The following is a 16,737-nucleotide window of genomic DNA, read 5'->3' on the forward strand; positions in this document are numbered from 1 at the left end:
TCAGAATGGGGGCTTATTGCCAGAAAAACTGACCATGTGATTAGAGTTAGAACTTTTAGCCCCATCTCCCAACCTCCAGAGGAGGGGAGAGGGTCTCCAGCTCTGAATTAATTTTTTTTTTTTAATGTTTATTTTACAGAGAGAGAATGCAAGCGGGGGAGGGGCAGAGAGCGAGGGGGACAGAGGGTCTGAAGTGGGTTCTGTGCTGACCACAAAGAGCCCAATGCAGGGCTTGAACTCACAAACTGTGAGATCATGACCTGAGCCGAAGTCAGCTGTTTATTAACCGAGCCACCCAGGCGTCCGTTAATTTATTCTTTAAAAATGTTTATTTTCAGACAGAGTGAGCACTAGCAGGGGAGGGGCAAGAGAAAGGAGAGAGAATATCCCAAGCAGGCTCTGTGCTGTCAGTGCATAGCCTCCTGCGGGGCTCCATCTCAAGAACCATGAGATCATGACCTGAGCCAAAATCAAGAATGGGTCGCTTAACTGACTGAGCCACCCAGGTGCCCCTTAATTCATTAATTTAGTTAACCATGCTCATGTAATGAAACCTCAACAAAGCTTGAAGAGGCTCAGAGAGCTTCCTGGTTGCTGCACATACTGATGGACTAGGTGGGTGTCACACCCCAACTCCATAGGGATAGAAGGTCCTGTGCTCCTTGCTTCCAGACCTTGCACTATAGGTTTCTTCCACCTGGCTATTCCCGAATTGTATCCTTTATAATAAAACTGTAATTTTAAGTATAGCACTTTTAGTGACTTCTTTGAGTTGACTTCTTTGAGTTGTTCTAGTAAATTATCAAAGGAGGAGCTCCAGAGAAGCCCCCGAATTTGTAATCAGCCAGGCAGAAGAGTGGGTGGTTTGGGGATTTCCAAGACTCGCAGCTGGCATCTGAAGTGGATGCAGTCTTGTGGGACTGAGCCCTTAACTTGTGGTGTGGGGTCTGTGCTAACTCCAGGTGGTGTCATAAATGAATTGTATGTAAAAGTCTGTGGTATGTGAACTAAGGACCACTCCTTCCCCAACTACCTCAGCTCGGGGAATTGAAGACACCACTCCAGACTGCCGCATCCAAGATTACAGGACTCACTCTGCCACCAGCTCCCAGTTGGAGGGCTATCTTCCTGGGAGGTTCAGGCCATCAGTCTTTCACATCCTGCTCCCAGCTATCTGCTACTGAGATAAGGTCTGGTATGTGTAGTTGAAAGCTGGCGGCTCCCTTCTTGCTCCCAGCTACCACTTGTGGAACAAAGGTTCCACCTTGGGCAAAGTGAGCTGAGAAGATTGAAGCTCTGACCACTGTTGTCTCTGTTCATGAGGTGGTGGTTGCCTTTCTTAACAAACTTTCATAGATTTTTCTTGAATAGATGTCCTTCATTTGCTGTTTGATCATTTCCAGAGACTTTAAATGGTTGCTTTTATTTCTGTTCTTACAATTTTCACTGGTTTCACTGGGAAGCATGTTAGCACAACTCCTCATCTGTCATACAAGAAGTTGATCCTCCTCCAAGACATTTTCAATATTTTAGGGGCACCTAGGTGGCTTGGTCAGTTAAAGTTCATGAGATAAAGCCCCATGCCAGGCTCTTTGCTGACAGCACAGAGCCTGCTTGGGATCCTTTCTCTCCCTCTTACTAGGCTCCTCCCCCACTTGCTCATACATGCTCTCTTTCTCAAAGTGAATAAACATTAAACATTTTTAAAAACCGTTTTCAATATTTCAGTGTTCTTTTCAGGCGCACATGTGACATTCTTCAGGATAGATCACGTTAGGCCACAAGATTCAATAATTTAAGAAGACTGAAATTGTATCAAGTAACTTTCTGACCACAACTGTATGAAACTAGAAATTAATTACAAGAAAAAAAAAAACTAGAAAAAACAAACACATGGACACTAAACAATATGCTACTAAAAAATATATGGGACAACAGAGAAGCCAAAGTAGAAATTAAAAAATACATGGAAAAAAAGAAAATGGAAGTACAACACTCCCATAAATCCTTGGGATGCAGCAAAAGCAGTTCTAGGAGGAAAGTTTATAGCAATACAGACCTACCCTTAAGAAATAAGAAAAATCTGGGGCACCTGGGTGGCTCAGTTGGTTTAGCGTCCGATTTCGGCTTTGGTCATAATCTGAGTTTGTGAGTTTGAGCCCCACATCAGGCTTTGCACTGACAGCACAGAGTTTGCTTCAGATTCTCTGTCTCCCTCTCTCTCTGCCCCTCCCTGCTCCTGCATGCTAAGATAAATAGACTAACATTAAAAAACATTAAATAAGGAAAATCTCAAACCATCTAACCTTACACCTGAAAGAACTAGAAAAAGAAGAAAAGGGCCAAAGTTAGTAGGAGGGAAATAACAAAGATTAGAGAAGAAATAAATGGAGAGACTAAAAATAAACAATAGATCAATGAAACCAAGACTTGGCTCTTTCAAAAGATAAACAAAATTATAATTCTTTAGGCAGAATCATCAAGAGAGAGGACTCCAATAAATAAAATAAAAAATGAGCGCTGCCTGGCTGGCTCAGTTGATGCAGTGTATGACTCTTGATCTCAGAGTCATGAGTTCAAGCCCCACGATAGGTATGGAGCCTGCTTAAAAATAAAGTTAGAAATGAAAGAGGAAAAATAACAACCAATACCAAAGGAATACAAAGGATTATAAGAGAATAGTAAGAAAAAATATACGCCAACAAACGTGATAACGTAGAAAAATGGATCAATTCCTACAAACATATTCTTCCAAAACTGAATCAGGAAGAAATAGGAAATTTGAACAGACCAATTGTTAGTAATTAACTTGAATTGGTAATCAAAAAACTCCCAACAAACAAAAATCCAGAACCAGATGCCTTCATAGGTGAATTGTACCAAACATTTAAAGAAGGGTTAATACCTATCCTTCTCAAACTATTCCAAAAATGGAAAATTTCCAAATTCATTCTACAAGGCCAGCATTACCCAAACCAGACAAAGATGCTAAAAAAAAAAAGAAAAAAAATCCAAATACAACATAAAACAAACAAATGGGCCAATATCCCTGATGAACATAGATTAAAAAAACCCATCAAATATTAGCAAACTAAATTCAAAAAGATCATTCACTGGGGCACTTGGCTGGCTCAGTTTGTATAGCATGTGACTTGACCTTGGGGTCATGATTTTGAGCTCTATGTTGGGGGTAGAGTCTACTTTAAAAAAAAAAAAACTGTATACATATATATATATATGTATATATATATGTATACATATATGTGTATATATATATGTATATATATATGTATACATATATGTGTATATATATATGTATACATATATGTGTATATATATATGTATACATACATGTATATACATAAAGATCATTCATCATCAAGTGGGAAGTATTCTAGGGATGTGAGGATGGTTTAATATTTGTAAATCAATAAATGTGATACATCACATTAGCAAGAAGAAAAAAAAAGCCATATGATCATTTCAATACATGCATAAAAAGCATCTCACAAAATACAACATTTGTTCATGATGAAAATTCTCAACAAAGTGGGTTCTTTGAGGGAACATATCTCAATATAATAAAACCCATATATGAAAAACCTACAGATAACATCATATCAATGGTGACAAACTGAAAGCATTTCCTCTAAGGTCAGGAACAAGACAAGAATGTCCACTCTCATCACATTTATTCAACATAGTACTGGAAATCAGACATGAAAAAGAAACAAAAGGTATCCAAGTTGGTAAGGAAGAAGTAAAACTGTCATTATTTGAAGATGACATGATACTATATATAGAAAACACTAAAGATTCTACCAAAAAAACTATTAGAATAAATGAATTCAGTAAAGTTGCAGGATACAAAATTAGCATGCAGAAATCTGTTGTGTTTCTAGGGGCACCTGGGTGACTTAGGCAGTTAGGCATCCATCTCTTGATTTCTGTGCAGGTCATGATCTTAGTTTGTGAGATCAAGCCCCTCATCAGGCTCTGTACTGATAGCACAAGACTGCTTGGGATTCTCTCTCTCCTTCTCTCTCTCTGCCTGTCCCCCATTCTCTCTCTCTCTCTCTCTCTATTTTGATGGGGGTGGGGGAGAGGGGAAAATGGGTGATGGGCATTGGGGAGGGCACTTGGGATGAGCACTGGGTGTTGTATGTAAGCCAATTTGACAATAAGTTATATTTAAAGATTAATTTAAAAATATAAGAAGTTTATTTTAAATAAACTTAAAATCTGTGTGTTCTCTCTTTTTTTTTAAGTTTTAAATTTATTTTTGAGAGAGAGAGAGAGACAGAGTGCAAGCTGGGGAGGGGCAGAGAGAGAGAGAGAGAGACATAGAATCCGAAGCAGGTTCCAGGCTCTGAGCTGTCAGCACAGAGCCCGACACAGGGCTCGAACTCGCAGGGCTCGAACTCATGAGTCATGAGATTGTGACCTAAGCCGAAGTTGGATGCTTAACCGACTGAGCCACCCAGGCACCCCTTAATCTGTTGTGTTTCTATACACCAATAATGAAGTGACAGAAAAATAAATTTAAAACATATTCCCATTTGCAACTGCAACAAAAATAATAAGATATCTAGAAATAAATTTAACCAAGAAGGTAAAAGACCAATGCCCTGAAAACTATTGATGTAATTAAGGATGGCACAAATAAAAGGATATACTGTATTCTTTAATTGGAAAAATGAATATTGTTAAAATATCCATACCACCCAAAGCAGTCTACAGATTCAAAGCAATCCCTAACAAAATACCAAGATAATTTTTCACAGAACTAGAACAAATAATCCTAAAATTTGTATGGAATCTCAAAAGCTCCTGAAAAGCTAAAGCAATCTTAAGAAAGGACAAAGGTGGGGGAATCACAATCCCAGATTTCAAGATACACTACAAAGCTACAGTAATCAAAGCAGTAAGGTACTGGCACAAAGATAGACATGTAGATCAATGTAACAGAATAGAGAGCCTAGAAATGAACTTATGCTTATATGGTCAATTAATAGAAGATATTAAAATATCTTCTATTAATATACAATGGGAAAGATGGTCTCTTTAATAAATGGTGTTGGGAGAGGCACCTGGGTGGCTCAGTTGGTTAAGCTGTAGACTCTTGATTTTGGCTCAGGTCATGATCTCACTGTTCATGGGATCAAGCCCAGAGTCAGGCTCTCTGCTGTCAGCATAGAGCCCACTTCACATTCTCTGTCTTCCCTCTCACTACTCCTCCCCTGCCTGTATCCTCTCTCTCTGGGTCTCTCTCAAAATAAATAAACTTAAATAAATAAATGATGTTGGGAAAATTGGACAGCTACATGCAAAAGAATGAAACTGGACAGCTTTCTCCTACCACACCCAAAAATAAACTCAAAATAGACTAAAATCTAAATGTGACACCTGAAACTATAAAATTCCTTCAAGAAAGCAGAGGCATTAATCTCTTGGACATTGGCCTTAACATATTTATGGATGTATTTCCTCAGGCAAGGGAAACAAAAGCAAAAGTAAACTATTGGGAGTACACCAAAATAAAAAGCTTTTGCATGGCAAGGGAGACCATCAATGAAACAAAAAGGCAACCTAGAGAATGGGAGAAGATATTTGCAAATCCTATACCCTGCTAGGGGTTAATAACTAAAATATATAAGGACGTTATACAATTCAACACCAGAAACCAAGACGAGTAAAAAATGGGCAGAGGACCTGAACAGATATTTTCCCAAAGATGATATACAGATGGGCCAACAGACAAAATACGTTCAACATCACTAATACCAGAGAAATGCAAAATAAAACCACAATGAGTAATCACCTCACGCTAGTCAGAATGGTTATAATCAAAAACACAAGAAATAAGTGTTGTTAAAGATGTGGAGAAAAGGAACACTTGTGCACTGTTGTTGAGAATGCAAACTGGTGCAGCCACTGTGGTAAACAGTATGGGGGTTCCTCAAAAAATTAAACATAGAAACACCATATGATCCAGTAATTCCTGTCCAGAAGGGAGGGGCCTGGGGATAGGCAAAATATGTGAGGAGGATTAAGAGGTACAAACTTCCAGTTATAAAATAGTCACGGAGATGAAAAGTACAGCACAAGGAATATAGTATTAAAAATCTATTATTTTGGATAATCAAACTTACAGAAAAATTACAAGTAATTTTTTTCGTGAGACATTTTAACTGGTCAACCTGATGTCCCATCACAACTGAATAATTCCATGTCTTATAAAGAAGTATTGTTTTGCATACTGCAATACAGTCAGGAAATTAACACTGATACATTACTGCCATCTAATCCTCCTGTGTTCCAAGTTTTCTCTAAGCTCTGCTTTAGTGGCATTCTACAAATCTGGATATGGAATTCTTTCATTATTACTGAAGATTCAAAATATTTTTAAATTTCGGGGTGCCTGGCTGGCTCAGTCGGTTGAGTGTCTGACTCTTGATTTCTGCTCAGGTCATAATCTCACGATTCGTGGGATCGAGCCTCTAGTCAGCTCTGCGCGGATAGTGGGGAGGCTGCTTTGGATTCTCTCCCTCTCTCTACCCCTCCCCCATTACCTACATGTGCTCTCTCTCTCTCTCAAAATAAATAAACTTTCAAAATATTTTTAAATTCTCATAATTCTTTGACATGTTATTTAGAAGAGTATTGCTCTATACTAAACATGGATTTTTAAAAGTCTTTTTATAGATTTCTAATAATTCTGTAGTCAAACATATTCTGTATATTTTCTATTCTTGAAATATGCTGAAGATTATTTTATGAACACGCACATGGTCAGTTTTTGCAAATGTTTCATAAAAATGTAAAAATATCTGGGCACCTGGATGGCTCAGTTGGTTAAGCGTCTGACTCTGGATATCAGCTCAGATCATGATCTCACTGTTCATGGGATCCAGCCCAGCATTGGGCTCCACGCTGACAAAGCAGAGCCTCTTTGGGATTCTCCCTCTCCCTCTGTCCTTCCACCACTCATGCTCGCTCTCTCTCTGCCTCTCTCAAAATAAACTTAAAAATTCTGCATTTTGGGCACTGTTTTAATGTGTCAGTTAGGTTTAAATATTACTTTTGTTGTTCAAATATTCTGTACCCATACTGATTATGTTTTGGCCTGCTTGTTCTATTAGGGTTACTATGAGTAGCTTATTAAAATATCCCTGTGTAAATGTGAATATGCCTATTTCTCCTTTTAATTCTGACAACTTTTGCTATACATATGTATCTTAAAGTGTTATTAGGTAAATAAAATATAGAATTCTATCTTCTTCAGTGCCCTTTATAATACTCTTGGCTTCAAGTACTTTGGCTGAAATTAAAATAGCTATATCAGCTTTTCTGGCATTTACATGGTGTATTTTACCATCCTCATGCTTTCAACCTGTCCATATCAAGATCTCTTGGGATGTCTGGGTGGCTCAGTTGGCTCAGTGTTCAACTTGGCCCAGGTCATGATCTCATGGTTCCTGGGTTTGAGCCCTGTGTTGGGCTCTGTGCTGACAGCTCAGATTCAGATTCTGTGTCTCCCTGTCTCTCTGCTTATCCCCTTTTCAAGCTCTGTCTCTCTCAAAAATAAATAAGCATTAAAAAAATTATTTAAAGGACTCTTGAATATATAGTTGCCCTTTTTTATGATTATTATTTTTAATTTTTTTAATGTTTATTTTTTTGAGACAGAGCACAAGCAGGGGAGGGGAGAGGGAGAGACACACACACAGAATCTTAAGCAGGCTCCAGGCTCTGAGCTGTCAGCACAGAGCCTGACACAGGGCTTGAACTCATGAACCTTGAGATCATGACCTGAGCTGAAGTCAGAAGCTTAACTGACTGAGCCACCCAGGCGTTCCTATTTATTATTTTTTAAGTTTATTTATTTTGAGAGTGTGTGTGCAAGCACGCGCATGTGGGGGAGGGGCAGAGAGAGAAAGGGAGAGAGTCTCAAGCAGGCTCTGCACTTTCAGTGTCGAGCCCAATTTGGCCCTCAAACTCATGAACTGTGATATCATGACCTGAGCCAAAATCAGATGCTTAACCAACTGAACCACCCAGGCACCCTGCCCCCATTGCCTTTTTTTTTTTTTTTTTTAAATCCAGGCTGCCAATCTTTGTCTTTCCATAGTAGTGTAATATTTAGTTTAATTAAAAAGTAAGGCATAATTACCAACATATGTGCATACAAATCTGCCATTTTTTTTTTGCCCTGCCTGTTCCACATTTTTCTTTTCAGACTTTTTGAAAAATTCCGTTCCCCTCCTCCATTTAGCTTGTTATTTATATATTGTTTTAACTGTTACTCAGTAGTTTGCTTGATATTAAAGTTCTTGGCACAGTGTCTTCTATTTCATGGGCATCCACTTCATGAGCTGTAGACCTGTGTACATTCAGATACATATAATCCCATTCAAAAGATGCGGAAACAGACAGAAGCAGTGAAATGGTCTCTCAACTCCCATACCTAAGTGGTACTTACCATTATACAATCAGGCCTCTTGTTGACCACATCCCCTCAAATATCCTAGTGCCCTTTGAAAACTCTCTATTCACTTTCTGTCATCATCTGTTACTTACCTAAATTCTAGCTGGAGGTTTTTCTTAAAATCTTTAAAAGCTACCCTGTATATATTTGTAAACGTTTCCCCCTCTCAGCACCTACCATTCTCCCATGTACGTAGGTCCAAACTCTTAAGTCATCTGGGATGTTTCCATTTCTCCCACCGTCGATTCAGCCACTGCCTTCCTTAGCAAAACCTCTGATCTGTTACTTCCATCTCATTACTGCTAACATACCACTAGGAGCTTTTATGAACTCATTCATGCAGCATGCTACCAATACCAATATTCATGCATGCCCTATTTCCTTTTTGCTTTACGCACATTACTTCCAGATTATTTAAAACTGCCCTTCATCTTGAAGCTCCCTAGTTCTCTAATGGCTCTGTGCCTAGAGCAAAGAAACTACAAATAGGGATGAAAGTAACTTTGTATGGGGCAAGAGGTTCCTGTTATAATTCTCCATTTCAGCATGGTGACACTACCAGCATACCTTATTAAACGCTGGCATAGAAAAGCAACTGCTTCAGTTACTCCTATCAGAGAAAGCAAAATCTGATAAAAGTGATAAAGATTCCTGATTTTCTTCCTTAGAGTGTCACATGGCCAATGCCTACCATACATAGCATGGGATAGAATGAGAAGAACAATCAGCTGGGAGAGTGACCTTTTTTTTTTTTCTCAAAGTGGTCCTCTGAGTATAATTACACTGAAATCTTGTTTTGAGAAATTTGCTTGTATGGTTATATAGGTATGAATGTTTATACACAGATTAAGTTTATACCCACACACAGCATTACAACAGTGTTAGTGTTAGAATATTTGGGGGGTTTTATACCCAACTAAATATTACTTATATTTATGGTGAAGAGAGGCATCTTGTGAAACTGAGTCAAACCATTGCTCACACCTTGATTTTTTATTAAAAAATTTTTTAAACTTTCTGTTTCTTTTTGAGAGAGGCAGACAGATAGACAGAGCGGGGAGAGGGGAAGAGAGAGAGGGAGACACCGAATCTGAAGCAGACTCCAGGCTCCAAGGTGTCGGCACAGAGCCCCTCACAGGGCCCAAACCCAAAAGCTGTGAGATCATGACCTGAGCCAAAGTCAGACGCTTAACTGACTGAGTCACCCAGGCGTCCTAATAAACTTTTATTTTTATTATTTTTTAATCACTTCTTGGCCTTTTGGCTAAGATCAAGTGTATTTTTTATTATTTTTATTTTTTAAATTTACATCCAAGTTAGTTAGCATATAGTGCAACAATGATTCCATAGATTCCTTAATGCCCCTTATCCATTTAGCCCATCCCCCGCCCCACAAACCCTCTGGCAACCCTGTTTGTTCTCCATATTCAAGAGTCTCTTTTGTCCCCCTCCCTGTTTTTACATTACTTTTGCTTCCCTTCCCTTATGTTCATCTGTTTTGTATCTTGAAGTCCTCATATGAGTGAAGTCATACATTTGTCTTTCCTTGATTTCGCTCAGCAGAATACCCTCTAAGGGCGTCTGGGTGGTTCAGTCAGTTGAGCGACTTCGGCTCAGGTCATGATCTTGCAGTCTGTGAGTTTGAGCCCCGCGTTGGGCTCTGTGCTGACAGCTCAGAGCCTGGAGCCTGCTTCGGATTCTGTGTCTCCCTCTCTCTCTGCCCCTCCCCCGCTCATGCTCTGTGTCTCTGTCAAAAATAAACATTAAAAAAAAAAAAAACCCTCTAGTTCCATCCATGTAGTTGCAAATGGCAAGATTTCATTCTTTTTTGATTGCTGAGTGATACTCCATTGTATATTTATATACCACATCTTCTTTATCCATTCATCCATCAGTGGACACCTAATAAACTTTCTTTAAAGAGCCATTTTAGGTTCACTGCAAAATTGGGCAGAAAAGCAGTTCCTATATACCCTGTCCCCACACATTACACATCATTCTCAATTTGCATTTTCATTGGGGCACCTGACTGGCTCAATCAGTAAAGCATACAACTCTTGATCTGAAGGTTTAAAGTTCAAGCCCCATGTTGGGTGTAGAGATTACCTAAAAATCTTTTTTTTTTTAAATTATTTTTTTTTAACGTTTATTTCTGAGAGACAGAGAGAGACAGAGCATGAATGGGGGAGGAGCAGAGAGAGGGACACAGAATCTGAAGCAGGCTCCAGGCTGAGCTGTCAACAGAGAGCCCGACACAGGGCTTGAACCCACAAACTGTGAGATCATGACCTGAGCCGAAGTCAGATGCTTAACTGACTGAGCCACCCAGACACCACACCTAAAAATTAAATGTTAAAAAAAAAATTGCATCTTCAGTTAGATTTGCTTTAAACATTTGCAAATAAATGTTTCAACATCTAATTAGTACTTAAATTCTTTCAATGTTACTTTCTTTGCATTACTGGATTTCAAGTGTTCTGCTTATTTTGATCTTTTCTTTATAATCAAGGTATATAAATTATATAGGAACTTTGTTTTATTTCGAGACATGGTTATGTGGGTAAATTCATAGTTCCTATCGATCTATCCAAGTTTTACATCAACTATGATTTAGTTATGGAATTCTAAAAGCAAGAAGCAGAAATATTAAAATAAGCAACTCCAGGTGTATGACCAGCCTAAGGACAACGCTAGATTCTCAGTGAAATGCATTTGTATGACAATGCCAATCAGTGATACATGCAAGAGCTCAGGCAACTGTTCCTGCAGCAATGTTATAGTGGTTATCCTTGATATTTTACATAGTACATAACAGCTTTTATTTTTCCTAAATATTAAGCAATGTGAATGCAATGAATACTGCAGATAAAGTGTTCCCCAAAAGGACTTACTCTTAGAAAAAAACACAGATTTAGCATAACAGCACACTTGCACTACATGAAAAATGGACAAAGATGTCTATGTCCATGTGCAATAATTAAGTGGATATCTATTGTGATGTGGGTCAAAGCCTTTGGTCTAAGTAAGAAAAGTTCTCACATATCTAATTCAGGCATGCTAGAATGACATCTACCCTAATTCACCTTATTTAGGGATACTTCCACTCCCACTCATTTCTCCAATGATCCAAGTAATGCAGGATCAATATAGGAAATTTGCAAAGTGTACGACATGAAAAAAAGTAAAAAATAAAAACTAAAAGCAAGAATTATTGCTAACCAACAATGATTCCCATGAAGGTGAAAGGTTACAGATCACTAGGGACTTGTCATGCAGCTGAATTAGGGATTTCCAAATTTTTTCTTCATCGTTGATGGTGAGCACCTTGCTATGCTGCTCTTCCCTGCTGCAGGCACATCATCTCCTCAAAGATCTGAAAGTTGGCCTCTTGGTCCCTCCTCTAAGATGTTAAATCTTTTCCTTTCTTACTTCTTTCCTCTGCCTTAGGGTGGTGTTTCTTCTTACAGACGCTACTTCTGCTCCACCTGAGAGTTCTGTTAACCATCTTTATTTATTTATTTATTTATTTATGTTTAAATGTTTTTATTTATTTTTGAGACAGAGACAGCATGAGCAGGGGGTGGGCAGAGAGAGAGGGAGACACAGAATCTGAAGCAGGCTCCAGGGTCTGAGCTGTAAGCACAGAGCCCAACATGGGGCTCAAACTCACAGACCGTGAGATCATGACCTGGGCTGAAGTCGGACGCTTAACTGACTGAGCCACCCAGGTGCCCTGACATGTTAACAATCTTTATACAGATCTTTCTCAACTTAGGATGGCGTTACTTCCCCATAAATCCATTGTAGTTGAAAATATTAAGTCAAAAATGCATTAGTACACCTAGCCTACTGAACACCATAGCTTAGCCTAGCCTAACTTAAAGGTGCTGACTCAAAACACTGACATTAGCCTACAGTTGGGCAAAACCATGTAACACTGTTTTATAATAAAGTGTCTAATACCTCATGTAATTTATTGAACACTGTAGTGAAGGTGAAAAACAGAAAAAAGTCAGTTAAGCATCCAACTTCGGCTCAGGTCACGATCTCACGGTTCGTGAGTTCAAGCTCCATGTTGGGCTCTGTGTTGAGCGTTCAGAGCCTGGGGCCTGCTTCGGATTCTGTCTCCCTCTCTCTCTCTGCCCTCTCCTGCTCACGCTCTCTCAAAAATAAACAAACATTAGAAAAAAAAATGATTTTATGTGTACAGAATAGTTTTAAGTGTATTGATTGCTTATACTTGTGACCCCATGGCTGACCGGGAGTTGTGGCTTGCTGTTGCCCAGTATCACCAGACAGTGTGGTACTTCATACTTCCAGTCTGGGAAAAGATAAATATTTCAAATTTGATGTATGAAAAAAATAAAATTCAAAGTATGGTTTCTACTGAATGTATGTTATTATATTATTTATTTATTTTTTAGTAATCTCTACACCCAATGTGGGACTCTGACCCCCAACCCTGAGATCAGTCACATGCTTTTCTGAGCCAGCCAGGCACCCCACCACCTCAAATGTGTATCACTTTTACACCATCATAGAGTTGAAAAATTACAAGTCAAACCATTCATAAGTTTGGGACCATCTGCATTAGTTTTCCCTTGTTGATATAATGCTGAAAAAGCCTTTGAAAGAATTCAACACCCATTCCTGATAAAAGCACTTACGAAAACAGGAATTGGTGGATATCTTTAACATGAAAAAATGTTTATCTTAATCCTAAAGTCAGTGTCTTATTTAATGGTAAAATACTGGAGACATTCCTACTGACAACAAGAATAAGGCACGGGTGCGCATTATTTCTCTTATTCAATACTGTACTAGCAGTATTAAGCAAGGCTGTTAGACAAGAAAAATGAATTACAGGCACAAAAATTGGTAAAGAAGTAAAACCAGCTCTATTTGCAGGTGATATGATTGCACACCTGAAAAATCCTAGAGAAACAATGATAAAATTCAGTAAAAGAATTGAGGAAGATAGCAAGATACAGAATTAACATACAGAAATTGCCTTCATATCCTAAAACAATCAGCACACAATGGTAGAGAAAACCCCATTTCTGTAATAATAAAGAAGATTAAAATACTTAGGACTAAGCTTACAAAAAATATGCAAAAATGAGAAAAATTTAGAAACACCCCTGAAAGACACAAAAGCAGAGTGCTCTCAATTATGATGGCTTATTATCATAAAGACAACAGTTAAATGAAATTAGATCCTGATCTCACAAATGAATAGGAATATACTCTAAATTGTCAGGAATCTACTTAAATTAAAAAAAATGAAATAACACAAGCACAAGAAAAACATGAGTAAATTCATCTCTAACCTCAGTATGGAGAAAGGCTTTCTAAATACTAACATACAATTGAGAGGCAGTAAGAGATTAACAAAGTTTACTACATAAAAAATGGAAGCTGTTTGCATTGCAAGAAAATACCATAATCAAAGACAAAAGACAATTCATTGGGAAAACTATAACATCTCAAAGATAAAGACTTAGTATATAAAGAATTCTTAAAAATTGAGAAAGGACCAAAACTCATAGTAAAATAGGAATGACATGAAGACTATTCATAAAGATATTCAGATGGTCCTTAAATATATGAAAAGATACCCTACCTTATTCATAGCTAGAGATACAAACTAAAACTAATCTGAAATACCATTTTTTACCTATCAGATTTGGCAAAAATTACCAAGTATGACATAAACATCTTGTTGGCAAGGCTGTGAAAAGAGGCACTCTCATACATTCCTGGTGGGAAAACAAACTGGTACAACCCTTTTGGAGGAGAATTTGGCAATATCTAATAAAAGTACATATGCACTTATATATTTTGACCCAGCAATCCTATTTCTGGGAATATACCTGAAGGAAGATACATTCCAACAATATGAAAATACACATGCACAAGGTTATTCAATTATAGCACTGTAATGGCAAAATACTGGAAAGGACCTAAATGCCCATACATAGAAGAGTAATTGCATAAGCTATAGTATAGTCACACAATGGAACAGAAGAGTATTTACATAAACTGTAGTATATTCACACTATATAGTTGTTAAAAACGTTTTTGGAGTAAGATCTCCATGAACTGGTATAGTTTCCAGGGTATACTGTAAAGTAGAAAAAAACCACCAAAATATAAAAGTTAACTAAAACATGCTACATTTCATGTAAGAAAAAAAGGGAAATAATATCCACTCAGCTATTTATTTATTCAAAAGAGGCATAGGAAGAATAATACAGAAACTAGAGATAGGTTACCTATAGGGAATAAGTTCAAGCGGGACAGAAAGGCTACAAGGAGAAGACAGAAAGGATAGAGAGGAGGGACACTTTCTGTATAGTTCTAACTTTTAGAACTATGCTAATGTTTTACATACAAAAAAAAAAACACACAAAAACCAAACAGATTAACAAAGAATGGGTAGCATTCATTATGAAATACAAACAAAACCAAATTAACTATCTGCATTACAAATCAATAACATAACGATACTGAAAGGGGGAGCAGAGAAAAGAACCCACATTACTTTGTAAAACAGTATTTTGATTATGCACTAGAAGAGTAAAAAAAGGGAACTATAGACAAATACTGCACTGTTAGGCTGTTTTTCGTTGGTAGATAGATGAACTAGTAATTCTGAAAGTACCTTACATGTATCCTAGAAATTAAGCAAATAAAAGAAGTGAACATATTACAAAGTCAGATTTCTTACTGTTGGATAAAAGTTTCAAAAAGAGAAAGACTATAATGAACTCTGTGGTATTGGTCTGGTATTAGAAGTATCACTATGAATTAATGGATATACACACACATATGGTATACACATACCTATAACACACATACAGATCTAGAAATGGATGTATATATTACATACATTTTCTAGCTCTGTTAAGCAGGCTAGAAGCAATAATACCTCAGTACCGATGACTACATCTAGTGTTGATTTTGGTTTCTAAATACCACTGTTTCATAGAAGGAACTATGGATACTTACAAAAATCAGTTTCCAGGGCTGGAGAAAATACAAGATGAGTCCAGTATATCTTTTGTTGCCAGAAATTAAGGGAGTATTAAAAGTTGGAGATGTCAAAAAGACATGAGGGTCAACTGGAGAGAGTTCACATGGGCAAATCTGGGACATTCTGGGTAACAAAGTAAATAATGGTAGGAATGGGTTGTAACCTATAGTATAATGTAAGGATACACGGACCCATTATCAATAAAATAAATGTGTAATGAATGGGGGAAAAACCTTCCTCACAACAGAATTTCAACTACTAAAAGTAGAAGGAATGATGGAAACAGAAAATCACCATTTGGCCAATACTACACTGACAACTGTTTCAGGAAAAGAACCATGGGGGACAAAGAAGAACCATGAATGCCTGCCAATTAAGTGGGCAATAGTGTGAGAAATAGGGTATTAAACACCATCCCAAGAATTTCTCCACAAGATACTTACTAATTACAAAGAAAGTAGTAATTTGACAGTGGAGAAACCTGACAGACACCACCTTAACCAAGTGATGAAAATTAACATTACTAGCAACGGGACAAATTAACATCATGCTCTTGCTGCTACACTGAGGACACAGCAGTTCTGTGCTATTCTCGCCAAAAATGCATACATGGAATCTAATCATGAGGAAACAGAAGGCAAGGCCCTAGCTGAGAATCTTTTATAAATAATTGGCCTATACTTTTTAAAAAGTCTAAGGTCATGAAAGACAAACACTGAAGAAGTGTCTCAGATTAAGGAAGCTAGAGACAGATGACAACTAAACAATGTACGATAATGAAGTGGATCTGTGACGAGACATTAGTGGAACAAAAAGTGAAATGTGAAAAAGATCTGTAGAACAACAGTATAAGGTGATATATTAAGGTAACGTAATAATGTTAATTCCCTGATTTTGACAACTGTCCTGGAGTTACTGAAGATGTTAACACTTGGAGAACATGGAAATATCTTGTAATATTTTTGCAATGTTTTCAAAGTCTGAAGTCTTTTCAAAATGAAGTTTAAAATTCAAAAGAAGTACCTTCACTTAAAAGTAACTTGGACAACCCCTCCAAACTAAATCAAGCTAACCTTGATTATTAGAGTTAAGGAACAACATCTGAAACTCAGCCTTCATTTGTAATTATTCAAATTAGAGTTAACCTTAATTCTAAAGTGGAGTTCAATTTTTTTTTATTTACTAAGACCTGATCTATTGGGAAGCAGTATTA

At 37.6% G+C, this 16,737-nt stretch overlaps 1 pseudogene; it reads left to right on the top strand.

The window, feature by feature from the left end:
* Positions 1-9,732: 9,732 nt before the first annotated feature.
* On the top strand, positions 9,733-9,804 carry LOC131513357 (U2 spliceosomal RNA; annotated as a pseudogene).
* Positions 9,805-16,737: the final 6,933 nt, after the last annotated feature.

Source organism: Neofelis nebulosa, chromosome 5 (genome assembly GCF_028018385.1).
Source record: "Neofelis nebulosa isolate mNeoNeb1 chromosome 5, mNeoNeb1.pri, whole genome shotgun sequence".
Taxonomy (NCBI): domain Eukaryota; kingdom Metazoa; phylum Chordata; class Mammalia; order Carnivora; family Felidae; genus Neofelis; species Neofelis nebulosa.